The sequence below is a fragment of the Vulpes lagopus genome, chromosome X, assembly GCF_018345385.1.
Source record: "Vulpes lagopus strain Blue_001 chromosome X, ASM1834538v1, whole genome shotgun sequence".
NCBI lineage: Eukaryota > Metazoa > Chordata > Mammalia > Carnivora > Canidae > Vulpes > Vulpes lagopus.
In genome coordinates, this window is record NC_054848.1 from 19,357,877 (window position 1) to 19,374,221 (window position 16,345).

At 40.3% G+C, this 16,345-nt stretch overlaps 1 non-coding gene and 1 pseudogene across 1 annotated transcript; one reads left to right on the forward strand and one right to left on the reverse strand.

The window, feature by feature from the left end:
- LOC121482440 overlaps positions 1-16,109 on the reverse strand; it is a 57,814-nt pseudogene extending 41,705 nt beyond the window's left edge.
- LOC121483655 lies at positions 2,000-2,101 on the forward strand. The gene has a single exon (XR_005985783.1). It is a non-coding gene; the product is annotated as a U6 spliceosomal RNA (small nuclear RNA).
- Positions 16,110-16,345: the final 236 nt, after the last annotated feature.

The following is a 16,345-nucleotide window of genomic DNA, read 5'->3' on the forward strand; positions in this document are numbered from 1 at the left end:
ATGAAAACAAAATGGATCAAAATCTTTGGGATTCAGCAAAAGCAGGTCAAAGAAGGAACTATACAACAATACAGGCCTACCTCAAGAAGCAAGAAAAATCTCAAACAACCTAAACTTGCACCTAAAGGAGCTAAAAAAAGAACAAATGAAACCCAAAGCCAGCAGAAGGAAAGAAATAATAAAGATTAGAGCAGAAATAAATGATATAGAAATTTTAAAAATAATAGATCAATAAAACCAGAATCTGATTTGTTGAAAAAATTAATAAAATTGATAAACCCCTAGCCAGACTTATCAAAAAGAGAAAAGACCCAAATAAATAAAATCATATGTGAGAAAGGAGAAATAACAACCAATACCACAGAAATACAATCATAAGAGAATATTATGAAAAACTAAATGCCAAAAAATTGGACAACCTTAAAAAATGGATAAATTCCTAGAAACATATATATTACTAAAACTGAAACAGGAAAAATTAAAAATTTGAACAGATTGATAACCAGAAAAGAGATTGCATCAGCAATCAAAAAACTCTCAACATACAAAAGTCCAGGACCATATGGCTTCACAGGTAAATTCTTTTTTTTTTTTAATTAATTTTTATTGGTGTTCAATTTACCAACATACAGAAAAACACCCAGTGCTCATCCCGTCAAGTGTCCGCCTCAGTGCCCATCACCCATTCCCCTCCAACACCCGCCCTCCTCCCCTTCCACCACCCCTAGTTCGTTTCCCAGAGTTAGGAGTCTTTATGTTCTGTCTCCCTTCCTGATATTTCCCAACATTTCTTTTCCCTTCCTTTATATTCCCTTTCACTATTATTTATATTCCCCAAATGAATGAGAACATACACTTTTTTTTAAATTAATTTTTCCACAGGTAAATTCTACCAAACATTTAAAGAAGAGTTAATACCTATTCTTCTCAAACTAGTCAAAAATAGAAAAAGAAGGAAAACTTCCAAATTCATTCTATGAGACCAGCATTACCCTAACACCAAAACCAGATAAATCACCACAAAAAAGAAAACTGCAAGCCAATATCTCTGAGGAACACATATGCAAGAATCCTCAACAAAATACTAGCAAACCAACTCCAACAATACATTTTAAAAAATCATTCACCACCATCAAGTGGGATCTATTCTTGGGTTGAAAGTGTGGTTCACGGGGATCCCTGGGTGGCTCAGTGGTTTAGCGCCTGCCTTTGGCCCAGGGCATGATCCTGGAGTCCCAGGATCAGGTCCCATGTCGGGCTCCCTGCATGGAGCCTGCTTCTCCCTCTGCCTGTGTCTTTGCCTCTCTCTCTCTGTCTCTCATGAATAAATAAATAAAACCTTAAAAAAAAAGTGTGGTTCAGTATTTGCAAATCAATCATTAATGAAAGAAAGGATAAGAACCATATGATCAAAAAAAAAAAAGAAGAACCATATGATCATTTCAACAGATGCAGAAAATGCATTTGACAAAGTATGACATCCATTCTTGATTTAAAAAAAAAAAAAGCTGGGGATCCCTGGGTGGCTCAGCGGTTTGGCGCCTGCCTTTGGCCCAGGGCGCGATCCTGGAGTCCCGTGATCGAGTCCCACGTCGGGCCTGCTTCTCCCTCTGCCTGTGTCTCTGCCTCTCTCTGTCTCTCTATCATGAATAAATAAATAAAATCTTTATTATAAAAAGCCTCAACACAGTAGGCTTAAAGAGAACATAACTCAACATAATTAAAGCCATATGAAAAATCCAGTTAATATCATCCTAAATGGAGAAAAACTAAGAGCTTTTCCTCTATGGTCAGGAACAAGACAGGTATGTCCACTCTCACCACTTCTGTTCAATATAGTACTGGAAGTCCTAGCCTCAGCAGTCAGGCAACAAAAGGAAATAAAAGGCATCCAAATCAGCAAGGAAGAAGTCAAACTTTCACTATCTGCATATGACATGATACTCTCTACAGAAAACCCAAAAGACTCCACCAAAAAACTGTTAGAACTGACAATCAAGTGCTTCAGCAGCACATATACTAAAACTGGAACAATACAGAGAACATTAGTATGGTCCCCACACAAGTTGACATGTAAATTCATGAAGCAGCCCATATTTTTGAGGCTTTGACACCTCTAGAAAGTTTTAGGTGCTCTCTGGAGATAAACTCTTAAATGTTTTGTATATTTTTTCAATTAAATCTCTTTTCAGAAGTGTCTGTAGAACAATAGAAATCTTTGACTTCTGAAAAAAACCTGATAAATTTAGTAAAGTCACAGGATACAAACTAACTGTACAGAAATCTTTTCATTTCTATATGCCAATAGTAAAGCAGCAAAAAAGGGAAATTAAGAAAACAATCCCATTTACAATTGCATCAAAAACAATAGGATACCAAGAAATGAACTTAACCAAAGAGGTGAAAGACCTATACTCTGAAAACTATAAAACACTGATGAAATAAATCGAAGAGGACACAAAGAAATGGAAAGACATTCTATGCTCATGGACAAGAAGAACAAATATTGTTAACATGTCTATACTATCCATAGCAATCTGCACATTTAATGCAATCCCTGTCAAAATACCAATAATATTGTTCGCAGAGCTAAAACAAACAAATCTAAAATTTGTACAGAACTACAATAGACTCCAAATAGCCAAAGCAATCTTGAAAATGAAAAGGAAAGCTGGAGGAATCACAATTCTGGGCTTAAAAGTATATTACAAAGCTGTAGTAATCAAAATAGTATGATACTAGCACAACAAGACACACAGATCAATGGAACAGAATAGAAAACCCAGAAATGAACCCATAATTATATAATCAATTAATCCTAGACAAAGCAGGAAAAAATATCTAATGGAAAAAAGAATGACTTTTCAACAAATGGTGCTGGGAAAACTGAACAGCCATACACAAAAAAAATGAAACTAGGAAATAGTCTCCTACACAGGAAAGGAAACAATCAACAAAACTAAAAGGCAACCTATGGAATGGGAAAAGATAATTACAAATTATATCTGATAAGTATTCAAAATATATTTTAAAAAACTTCTAAAGCTTGAAGCCCCAAAAAATAAATCATCCAATTTAAAAATGGACAGAAGACATAAACAGACGTTCCCCCAAAGAAGACATCTAGATGGCCAACAGACACATGAAAAGATGTTCAACATCACTCGTCATGATGGAAATGCAAATCAAAACTACAATGAGATATCATCTTACACCTGTCAAGATTGGCTAAAACAACATTACAGCAAAAAACAGGTGTTGGTGAGGATGTGGAGAAAGGGGAACCCTCTTACACTGTGGTGGGTACAAAACAAACCAGTTCAGCCACTCTGGAAAACAGTATGGAGAATTCTCAATAAGTTAAAAATAGAACTGCCCTACAGTCCAGCAATTGTACTACTAGGTATTTTGTACCTAAATGATACAAAAATACTGATTCAAAGGGATACATGCACCCCAATGTTTATAGCAGCATTACCTATTACCTATATTACCTATAATTTTGTACCTAAATGATACAAAAATACTGATTCAAAGGGATACATGCACCCCAATGTTTATAGCAGCATTACCTACCTATATACCTATAGCAGCATTACCTAGTCAAATTATGGGAACAGCCCAAGTGTCCACTGACTGATAAATGAATAAAGAAGATGTGTTATACAGATACAATGGAATATTACTCAGACATAAAAAGGAATGAAACCTTGCCATTTCCAATGACACGGATGGAGCTGGAGAATATTACGCTAGGCAAAATAAGCCAGTCAGAGAAGACAAATACTGTATGATTTCACTCATACGTGGAATTTAAGAAACAATAAACAAACAAGCAGAGGGACAAAAATAAGAGGGAGAAAGAAGCAAAATCAAGAAACAGACTCAATTATAGAGAATAAACTGATGATTATCAGAGGAAAGGTGGGTGGATGGTGGGTGTGCTAAATAGGTGATGGGGATTATGGAGTGCACATGCTGTGATGAGCACAGTGTTGTATGGAAGTGTTGAATTACTATATTGTGTGCCCAAAACTAATTTGACACTATATGTTAAGTAACTGAAATTAAAATAAAAACTTAAAAAATTTTAATAAAAGGGCAGCCCTGGTGGCTCAGCAGATTAGAGCCGCCTTCAGCCCAGGGTGTGATCCTGGAGACCTGGAATCAAGTCCCACATCGAGCTCCCTGCATGGAGCCTGCTTCTCCCTCTCTCTCTCTGTCTCTAATAAATAAATAAAATCTTTTTTAAAAATTTTAATAAAAAATAAAATAAAACAGGTGTGCCTGGGTGGCTTGGTCAGTTAAACAACTGACTCTTGATTTTAGCTCAGATCATGATCTCAGAGTTGTGAGATCGAACCCTGCATCAGACTCCTCACTCGGCATAGAGGCTACTTAAGATTCTCTTTCCCTCTGCCTCTGTCCCTCCCAACACCCTCCCCCTGCCCCAGCCATCACAAGCACACTTTCTCTCTCTCTCTAAAAAATAAATTTAAAAAATTAAAATAAAAAAGAGAAATTTAGCTATATAAGAGTAACCAGAAAAGCTATGGGAATATCTGGGTTTTCCTCCTAGACCTGGGAAGAGGAGGTCCCCAACATAGTCCCCATAGGGAAAAGAAAAAGAATAAAGTTGGTTTCTTTTGTATCCCATTTATATCAGATCAATAGAAACCAGAATGAAGAAAAACTGATCAAATTCTAATTTGATAATGCTCTAAAATTACATGACATTCCAGAAGTCATACTGAGGACTGTAGGAGAGCCATAAAGCCATCCACGCTGTAATATCTGATATCACAATGTGGAAGATAATGACACATTGTGACTTGTCAGCTCTCCACTAATACATTTTTCTAGTACTTTCTCAGGGTTTTCTGAAATGGCAGAAAAACTCCTTGGATCCCAACATGTCTCTTTACATTAGGAAAACAGGCTAAAAATGTGGAAACTGGTGTATGACAGAATAAAGGCTTCCTCACAATGGTGGGCCTGGCTTGACTAGGAAGCTGAAGCTATGGTGAAATTAACAACCAAAAATACCAAGTCTTTTTAAGAGGGCTCTAAATATATGAAACAGGCTCTCTCAGAAAAATCACAAGGCTAAACACCCAGGCTTGAAAGTGTAGAGACACTATCACACTAGAGATAACCCAATATATAAATTGTCTCTTAGAACAACCGGGAGGACTCAGGCCTAGGGAGAAATGAAGGCAGTCACACATGTGAAAGCTCTGCATTCTCCCTGACAACTCCAGTAAGATAAGAAAAAGTATACTGGCTCTTCCTCACTTTATCTGACCATGACTTTCTGAAAATTCTGTCTCTTTTTTCTCTGCTTCACCCCTAAACTCCCCTTTCTCTATTTTTCACTACTCCTCTCCTATTTTCGCTCATTCTGTCTAGTCATACTTACAAAGTATGCACTGGTTCTCTAACTTGAGTCAGAACCCCAAAGCTGCAAGGGGCCTGTGATATTTAGTATCAGGAGTTGTATTAAGGCTTTATATTTACCATCCTGTTTCAGTTTCACACATAGTGAGGGTCATGAAATATCTCCCACCTACACTAGAGGAAACTAAAGCCAATGTCAGAGAGATTAAATCTCTCTCCCACTGACACAGAGCCAACAAACAGTAGGTGTCAAATGGGAGTAGGAAGAAATTTTTCAATATTCAGGAGTTGGGGGTTATGATTACTATTCTAGATTGGGTTTCCAAATGCTTGGAAATGACCATCAGGTTATTTAAAAGTAAGCAAGTAACTGCTGGAACTTCCTAAGAAGTTCCCATACAAGTTCCCATACAAAGGAAGAACAGATCCTCAAGCTAATTTTCATATGTAAAGAGAAGAAAGTTACTTTCTCTTTGTGCTCATGAAGGCAACCTCAACAATAACAGAACTGCAGACACAGCAAACAAATTGCCATCAGAATACACTCTGAATCAATTGGACAGCCAGGCCAACATAAAAGGACTGTGGGCAAGGACTCCATTCTGGACTATTCAAAAGCCCAAGGCAGGAGATTATGATATATGGGGACTTCTCAGCTATGAACAAACCTACTGTTCTAGTATTTTTAATTAGACATTGAAAATATGAAAAATAAAAAGGCCCCCTAAGAAAATCCAGTACTACAACAAATTTTCCTGCTTGACATGGGGAGGAGAATTTCACATTAGACATGATCCTCCAAAAATAAAAAGAGGGTTTCTAACCTAGAGAAGAGCTGAATGCATTCACGTATGTGGCAGGGTATGAATACAACCTGATATTTCAGAGAAAAACAGGATGAAGAGACACTGGGTTACACCCATATTACACCTACTTTATCTTCCTGGATTTCTCCTAGTACAAACCCCTGTTCTCCTGTCCTTCCCCTTTTTGCTCATTGTCTATTTTTCCCCATGTCTCTCAGGTTCTCATTCACTATGCTGAGTAAGATCTACCAAAAAAAAAAAAAAATGCAATGGTTCTCACACGGACAACTGGATTCCAATCATTCAAGGACACTTTTATAGCAGTGGCTGGGCTGGGAAAATCCTAATGAAATCTATTTCCACATACTTATCTTCCATACATGTGGTTTCCTAAATTAGATCTGCCCTCAAATGACCATGGAACACATCCAGGTTCTCCTCCCATCCTTTTCACTATCAACTTGTCCCATTTTAGCCTGAAGGATCAACTACATTTTTCCAAGAATACACTCCAGCCTTAGAAGCCTCTGGAATTAAGAAGTCAAAAATTTTACCAAGTAAATTTCTCAGAAGTAGCTGACACCTTGAATACCCACTCCATGCAGAACCTGACACCAGGGCCTAATACAGAGATAGAACTATCTGAGATGCCACCACCATTTCATTGCAAATTTGGGATCACACTTCCTACCTGACAACTAGAAACCTACCATGTCATGACCCAGAAGGCAGTAGGTACAAATAAGGGAAAATGGTTTTTGCAAAATTCCAGGACCACACATGGATTGACTAGACACCACAGCTATGGTGAATTCAAAAGCCAACAAATACCAATTTTTTCAGGGGGCTTTAAAAAACATAAAAGAGGCTCCCAGAGAATATCCACTAGCCCAAATATCTTACTTGAACATTAATGGAAGGAGATAAGCCAATATAAAAATTCTCTCTGACAACAACCAGAAGACCTCCAGTCCAGAGAGAGCAGAAGAAAGTCAGTATGCTGCAGGGTCTGTGTGCATATTGCCTTCCAAAATATGTAAATTAGGCAAGGAAATGTACCCACAGTACCTATAACTAAGGGTACAATGAAGGAAAGGGCTATGGGTCAGACACATCTCTGAAAGTCTATCTTAAACCAGACATTGAAAGTGACTCATCCTCTGATAATAAGCATTGGCTGAGGCTCCCAAACTCAAATAAATGCCTAGAACTCTTTATTATTTTTAAAGATTTTATTTATTTATTCATGAGAGACATAGGGAGAGAGGCAGAGACATAGGCAGAGGGAGAAGCAGGCTCCTCGAGGGGACCCCAATGTGGGACTCGATCCCAGGACCCGGGATCACGACCTGAGCCAAAGGCAGCCACTCAACCACTGAGCCACCCAGGCATCCCTAGAACTCTTTATTATAAGGTGAAGTACTATGTTAACTAGATAAAATCTGACCAAAACTAGGTCTTCTAGCATTAACCCACTAAGTGGAAGTGGAAGAAAGGAGGAAAGAAATTTTGGAGGGAGTTATCAGTGTGATAGGCATTATCTTCACCGTCCTGAATCCAGGCCTCCTCCCATCTGCCCCAATCTCACAATCAAACATCTGGGCATTTAGAGGCCAAACTGACTGAAAAGAGAAAGGGCTGTGTAGAGCGGTGGTGTTGAATGATGTGCTAGAAAAACAGTCTGAAGAGCACAGATTTCAGAAGGAGGTCTAAGTCTCTTGATCCTCTTCCTGTCATTAGCAATACAGATGTGGCCAGACAGGCTTGAAACATGGGGTCAGTCATAAATAACCAGGTGATCTTCATTCCTTGTCCTCCAGCACAGCTGGCAGGGCCAAGGAGCTAGGTGCACACCTTCCCATTTGGCATTTTTTCAAACACAAGTGTCAAATCATTTTTTCCCACTCACCATACTTATGGACCTCAGTACATTCTGCATAAACTACTGCCCCCTGTCACCAAATACTTCATCAATGAGATCTGCTACTGCCCCTAGGTCCTGTTCTATACTTGACTAGCCAACCTGCAGGATCATGCCTGTATTTTTCCAAAAGGGCACTGTGACCTTACCAGCCTCCAGGGAAAAGGAGTTCAAAATCCCATGGAGTCAATCTTCCAAAAACAGGTGGGACACAGCCTGTAACTTTCCCTCTTTTATAGTAAGACAAACTTATTAACTTCTGTAGACCTATTGGAGCAGCAACAATTGTTCTCTTAGGAACACAGAACACTTTAGTTTGGGAAAGACAGCTACACAGGAGACACTGTAAAACCACTTACCTGTTTCAAGTATGGTAACTGGCAGGTAAGCTGTGAACTTTGGAGACCATAAGTCTCCTTGCTAGTGGGCATCCAAGGCCATAGAGGATAACACCTTCAACTTGCCGGTCTACAATACATCATAATACCATGAAAGTGCTGGACATCGGGTGATTTTTTTTTCTCGGATACCATGTGAACATTCACAATTCAAAACAGAACACATTACAATACCTGTTACATATTAGTACACAGAGTAAATGGTAAATTGGGCCCGCAGGCCTCTCAATAACAAAATCACTTTTAACTTTTCCTCTTTTTACTACAAGTTATCTCGGCAGACTTCAGACACTTTCTGCAGAAACAGGTATTTTTATGCAAACACCACAATAGGAGCTTTCTGGAGACCATCTACTCTCCTCAGTTGGAAGCCCAAGATACAAAGGGGAGGGGGCCATAGAGTGGGAGAGACTGGTACTAGTAAGCATTGGTTTACACATACTTTCAGCCATTCTCTGGCCCACAAAAATGTATTTTTTAAAATAGTTAGGCATCAGTTGGATAGGTGATTTTCATTCTACCTGTACTTGCCTAACCCTCCAAAATGTTTCAACAGATAACATACACAATGGCATCCCAGAAAACCTATCTTACTCCTGAACTGGTCCACACACCGTAGAAGAGGTTGGACTGTGGGAGGACACTTATGCTCCCCCTCACCCACCATGCATTTAAGAACGTGCGACCAGACCCTAGGGAGCCACGCCTCTCATAACCTGGCTCATACTGCTCTACTGATCCAGGGCAGCCTTGATCACTCCCGATCTAATCTTACTATGCTACCAGACAGATCAGGAGAGTCTCATCTCATTCACTGATCCAATCAGGGTCAATCCAGGTGCCATAGATCCCTGGTACCTCATCCATTGTAACACATAATTCACAATCTCCTAGTAGGGGGGCCTGCTGACCCTCTCACTCACCTAGATTACAGGATGCACTACGAGATCCTGAGGAATCTATCTGAGGCACAAACCTGGCCAGAGTTGCCTCTTGTCTAATAAAAGGGCATCATAACTTTTTGGGTCACACATTCTAGACCAAATCTGTCATCTCATGCACAAAGACATGCAAGGCCAAGTCCAGAGCCCAAATTATTATTCCACTAAAAACACACAAAAGAATCTTAATATTTTGACACTTCAATACTTACAAAAAGAGTTAAATGAAGAATGAAGCAAAAGTGCTAGCTTCCCATGATCCTTGTCCCACACACCAAAACAATGACAAGGTAACAAAAGGGTAGCTTAAGAGCTCAGAGCAAGTTGTAAGATACCCCCCTTGTGGAGAACTACCTCTATAGGCTCCAGCTGAGTGCTTTTCTATCCTGCAGCTCTATGCTCACATGAGAGCAGTGCAGAAATCTCCATATCTCAACAGACTCTGAGAGGATGAGGGTTGGAATAGTTGACTCAGGGCAATCTTTCAGAAAGCTTCACTAATGTTCTCTAGATTCATGTAGAAAGAGTAGCAGGAGCTAGAAAGAGAGAAGGAGGCCAGGCACCTAGGTGGCTGAGTCAGTAAGCACCTGCCTTCAGCTCAGGTCGTGATGTCAGGGTCCTGGGATGGAGCCCCGAGTTGGGAAATCTGCTTCTCCCTCCCTCTCTGCCTCTCCCCCCAGCTTGTGCATGTGCTAGCGTGTGCGCACGCATTCTCTCTCTCTCTCCCTCTCTCTCTCTCTCTCTCTCTCTCAAAATAAATAAATAAAATCTTAAAAAAAAAAACAAGACAGAAGGAGGCTGGCTGACATGGGAGAGAACTGCACATCCCCCAGCTGCAGAAGAAAGAACTGTATTTTCCAAAGTTCACATGTAGAGCTGAAAAACCACCAGCAGGGGGCATTTTGTCAACTTTCATGATTGGGGAGCAAAGATTATTCCCCCCTTGCCTCAAACTATTAGCAATTTCCGAAAGCTTGATGTGTGTCCCCTGGAGTTAGGGCGAGAGTGGGACTAGTGTGTACTCACAGAAAGGAAGCTGAAAACCTCCTGAAAGGAGGCAGGAACCAGCTGGCTCTGAAGATACGAGAGAGGAATGGCTCAGAGCCAACAGCCCTTCTAACACCTGCTGTAAGAACAGCTGTGGTTTCTATGGTCTACATACAGACTCTGAACAAGGGCGTAGACTAAGATTGTCTTAAAAGTAAAGCACCCAAGGGACGCCTGGGTGGCTCAGATAATTAAGCATTTGCCTTCAGCTCAGGTCATGATCCCAGGGTCCTGGGATCAAGACCAAGCCTGGCGTTGGGCTCCCTGCTCAGCGGGTAGTCTGCTTCTCCCTCTGCCCCTGCTCCTCCCCCCACTCATGCTCTCTCTCTCTCTCTCTCAAATAAATAAATACAATCTTAAAAAAATAAAGCACCCAAGAGGGGCACCTGGAGACACAGAAAAGTCCAACACAAGAGAGCCCTACAAAAGCCAGGGTGTTTAGGGGAGTTCAATGTCCAGAGAGAAGCTGCACCCATGGCCCCTTAAGATAAAGGGATACAGGCAGGCACTAGTCTCTAGTGCCTTCTCTCAGGAAGAGAAGACATGGGAAGAGCTGCCCTGTGGAGGAAAGGTCTGTGTTTTCCAAAGACAGTATGAGCACCCTGAGAAAAGCAACAATGGTGGGCATTTTCTCCACCTTCATGAGGACAGGACAAGGATTACTTCCTCCTACCTTGATCAGATATAAACAAGCTTGAGAAAGCTCCACTTGTGTCTTCTTTAGGTAGCTGGACACCACAGCTAATGCCTGAATTATTCAAGGAAGTCAGGAGTTGAGGTCTACAAATATCTGGCTAGAAGACACAATAAAAGAAGACTGGGCTGCAGGAGAAATACACTACAACCACATGCACAGAAGGACTGTGATTTCCATGGTTCATATGAAAACCCTATACAAGTGAGTATACCAGGCTGTCCTAAAGGGAAGACACCAAGGTAAAGCACCCCAAGAAGTAATGACCCCAGAAGAAATGTGGGTCAAAGAGACTAGGGGCTAAGGTGGAGTCTGGCGGCCAATTAGAGAAAAGGCACCTGATGAGACAGGAGCCAGCACTCTGAGGTCCCTTTAAGAAGCTCAAAACGTGCCCATGAAAGTGTCAGCCCAGAATTTCACTGTTCACAGCCCCAAAACCACATTACAACCTTCTGGACCACACCAGGGTATGCTCTTCTCCACACACCTCTCTCCCTGGAGATCAAATCTAGAGTGGTGATCAAGGAGCAGAGGGAGGAGATGAAGAGAGGAAAGGCAAAAAGAAGTCCTATATCCATCCCATGACCACATATACACACATCACTGACAAGATGACAAAACCTATGAAGGCACCAGTTGGTTTAGACAGAAATTCACAGTATTCAGAAGCATAGTGTTTCTTTCAATTGTTATAGTACACTTCTAGCTTTTTGGAAGTGACTACAGAATGCTTCGCTATTTAAGAGTTAACAGTTGGCTATGGGACCTTCTGGAAATTTCCTCCCAGACTAGATAAGAACAGATCCCCAAAGAAGTTTTTATGCATAAGTAGAAAAAGTTATTTTTCTTTTTATGCTTGTCCAAGGATACTTAACAGACTGCTGATGAAGATCTATTCCAGAAGAAACCCCCTTATTTTGGAAAAATTTCTGCTTTCCCTCCAACAACTATAGGACAACAATATCAAAAAAAAGTATCTTCAAAAAGAAACACTGTTGGAAAGGGCTGTACAAATGTGAGTAGATAACTTTAGAAAAGGTCACCTCATCTGTGAAACAGGAAATAAGGTCCCACTTCACAGCTATGATGCTCAAATGAGAGAGTCCCATTTTAGCCCACAGGATATCACCTGGATTTATTCAACAGAATATTATGGCCCTAGCCTTCAAGTAAAGGAGTTAAAAACCCTGAGGGATCAATCTGTCAAAAACTTCTGAAAGCTTAAGAGCTTGGGTGAGGGACCCACATGAAGACAGGTCACTTCAAGGCACCTTCACTGCCATGTGCCCAAACCCAAGTTTGGGCTTCCTGGGCTGGTGAGGAGCCCACAGAGCCCAGAGGAGTGATATGGTGCTATACAAATTGCAGAAGGAACATAAAGGCGAGAAACTGGTGTTTACCAAAAAAATCACTACCTACACTGTACCAAAAAAATCACTACCTACACTGACCGGTCAGATTGACTAGACCCATGAAGCTGCAGTGAAGTCAACAACCAACAAATGCTGAGACTTTTTAAGGGGCCTTTAAATTTACAAAGCAGGCTCCCCGAGAGAACCCAAAAGGCTTAAACACTGAGACTTGAAGGTGAATAGACAACATCACAATGGGGGATGTTCCTATATGGAAATTTTCTCTACGAACAATCAGGAGAATCCTGGTCCAGAGATAGATGAAGGCATTCACTTATGTGAGGGGTCTCCATGCATCCTGAAAAGCACAACAAGGATGGAATAAAGGGCTACTGCCTTCCATCACTTTACCTCAGCATGATTTCCAAGTACCCTCCAGTGCCCCCACTTTTCTCTCCTCCTCTGCCATATTTTAACCTTGTGTTACATATCAGTTTCTTTAGTGTGATGCCGATAGCACTAGCAACCAAAGGAAAAGTAATTGAATAGGAAATTATCAAAATTTTTAAAATTTTGTGTCAAACAATTTACACGTTTAATGCAATCCCTATCAAAATACCATGGACTTTCTTCAGAGAGTTAGAACAAATTATTTTAAGATTTGTGTGGAATCAGAAAAGACCCTGAATAGCCAGGGGAATTTTAAAAAAGAAAACCATAGCTGGGGGCATCACAATGCCAGATTTCAGGTTGTACTACAAAGCTGTGGTCATCAAGACAGTGTGGTACTGGCACAAAAACAGACACATAGATCAATGGAACAGAATAGAGAACCCAGAAGTGGACCCTGAAATGTATGGTCATCTAATATTCGATAAAGGAGGAAAGACTATCCATTGGAAGAAAGTCTCTTCAATAAATGGTGTTGGGAAAATTGGACATCCACATGCAGAAGAATGAAACTGGACCACTCTCTTTCACCATACACAAAGATAAACTCAAAATGGATGAGAGATCTAAATGTGAGACAAGATTCCATCAAAATCCTAGAGGAGAACACAGGCAACACCCTTTTTGAACTCGGCCACAGTAACTTCTTGCAAGATACATCCACAAAGGCAAAAGAAACAAAAGCAAAAATGAACTATTGGGACTTCATCAAGATAAGAAGCTTTTGCACAGCAAAGGATACAGTCAACAAAACTAAAAGACAACCTACAGAATGGGAGAAGATATTTGCAAACGACATATCAGATAAAGGGCTAGTTTCCAAAATCTATAAAGAACTTATTAAACTCAACACCAAAGAAACAAACAATCCAATCATGAAATGGGCAAAAGACATGAAGAGAAATTTCACAGAGGAAGACATGGACATGGCCAACATGCACATGAGAAAATGCTCTGCATCACTTGCCATCAGGGAAATACAAATCAAAACCACAATGAGATACCACCTCACACCAGTGAGAATGGGGAAAATTAACAAGGCAGGAAACAACAAATGTTGGAGAGGATGCGGAGAAAAGGGAACCCTCTTACACTGTTGGTGGGAATGTGAACTGGTGCAGCCACTCTGGAAAACTGTGTGGAGGTTCCTCAAAGAGCTAAAAATAGACCTGCCCTACGACCCAGCAATTGCACTGTTGGGGATTTACCCCAAAGATTCAGATGCAATGAAACGTCGGGACACCTGCACCCCGATGTTTCTATCAGCAATGGCCACAATAGCCAAACTGTGGAAGGAGCCTCGGTGTCCATCGAAAGATGAATGGATAAAGAAGATGTGGTTTATGTATACAATGGAATACTACTCAGCAATTAGAAACGACAAATACCCACCATTTGCTTCAACGTGGATGGAACTGGAGGGTATTATGCTGAGTGAAATAAGTCAATCGGAGAAGGACAAGCAGTGTATGTTCTCATTCATTTGGGGAATATAAATAATAGTGAAAGGGAATATAAAGGAAGGGAGAAGAAATGTTGGGAAATATCAGGAAGGGAGACAGAACATAAAGACTCCTAACTCGGGGAAATGAACTAGGGGTGGTGGAAGAGGGGAGGAGGGCGGGTGTTGGAGGGGAATGGGCGACGGGCACTGAGGTGGACACTTGACGGGATGAGCACTGGGTGTTTTTCTGTATGTTGGTAAATTGAACACCAATAAAAATTAATTAAAAAAAATTTTGTGTCAAAGCATAGTATCAGAAAGTGAGAAGATGATTCACAAAATGAGAAAATACACTTGCAAATTATATCTGGTAGTGTTGTAGTGCCCAGAATAAACAAAAAATTGTTAATATTCTATAAACAAAAGACAATCCAATTAAACAATGGCAAACATATGAATGGACACTTCTTCAAAGACAATATACAAATGGCCAAAATGCACATGAAAAGATGCTTGACCTCATTAGTCATTAGGCAAATGCAAATCAAAACCACAATGAGATACCACTTCACACACAGTAGGATGGTGAAAATCAAACACATGGACAATAACAAGTGTTTGCAATGATTTGGAGAAATCAGAATCCTTGAACATTACTAATATGTGATGGTGTCACTACTGTGGAAAACACTTGAAAGCAGCCTTAATAAGTCAAACAGAGTTACCATATGGTCGGTCCAGCAATTCCAGTATAGGTATACCCACGATAACTGAAAAATATGAAAAATATGTTCACACAAAAAATTATCCTCAAATGTTCATGGTAGCATTATTCAAAATAGCCAAAAAGTGGAAAGAACCCAGATGTCCATCAGCTGAAGAATGGATAAACAAAATGAGATTTACAATTGTATGTTACTCACCCATAAAAAGAGCAAAGGCAGAGCACAGAGGATTTTAGAGCAGCAAAAATACTGTTAAAAATACTCTGTAGGATATTATAATGATGTATATATGTCATTATTCATTTGTCCAAGCCCACAGAATGTACACCACCAAGTATGTACCTGAAGGTGAACTATGGACTCATGCTGCAACATGGATGAACCGTAAAAACATTGATATTTATGCAAAAAAAGTCGCTCACAAAGGACTACATATTGTATATATGATTCCATTTATAGCAAATGCCCACAACAGACAAATCCTTAGAGTCAGATAGTAGATTAACGGTTGTCAGGTGACACAGAGTAAAGGGAACTGAGTGATAGCTGAAAGATATGGGGTATCATTTTGAGGTAACAGAAATGTTCTGGAATAAGACACCGGAAACAGTTGTGTAACAATGAATATACTATACTGTCTATATGTGAACTATATTTCAAAAACTGCTAAATTAAACAGTAATGAACATTTATTGGACTCACTGTTTGTGCGGATCACAAATTCAGGAACTGCTGAGCTGGGTGGTTCTGGCCCAAGGCATGAGGCTACAATTGAGAGGTCACTAGGCCTGAAGTCATCAGAATCTATTGGAACTACAAGATTTGGTTCCAAGGTGGTACAGTCACAAGGCTGACAAGGTGGTGCTGGTAGTTCATGAGAGGTCTCAGTTTCTTCCCCTATGGGCTTCTCCACAGGCTCCTTGAGTGTCCTCATGACTTGATGGATGACTTCTCCTAGAATGAGAGAGAGAGACAAATGTTGCTACCTCAAGCAAATGACAAAGAGTTTCAGGAAGCTTGTGTCTCTCATAGGTTGAAGATCACAGGAACTACTATCTAACTCACATAAGTAAACCCTAGAGGCTATGTATGGCTGTAACTGTCCTTACAAGATGGGACAATAAAATGACAGCTTTAGATGTAAACTGAACTGACAGAAAATACAGAAAA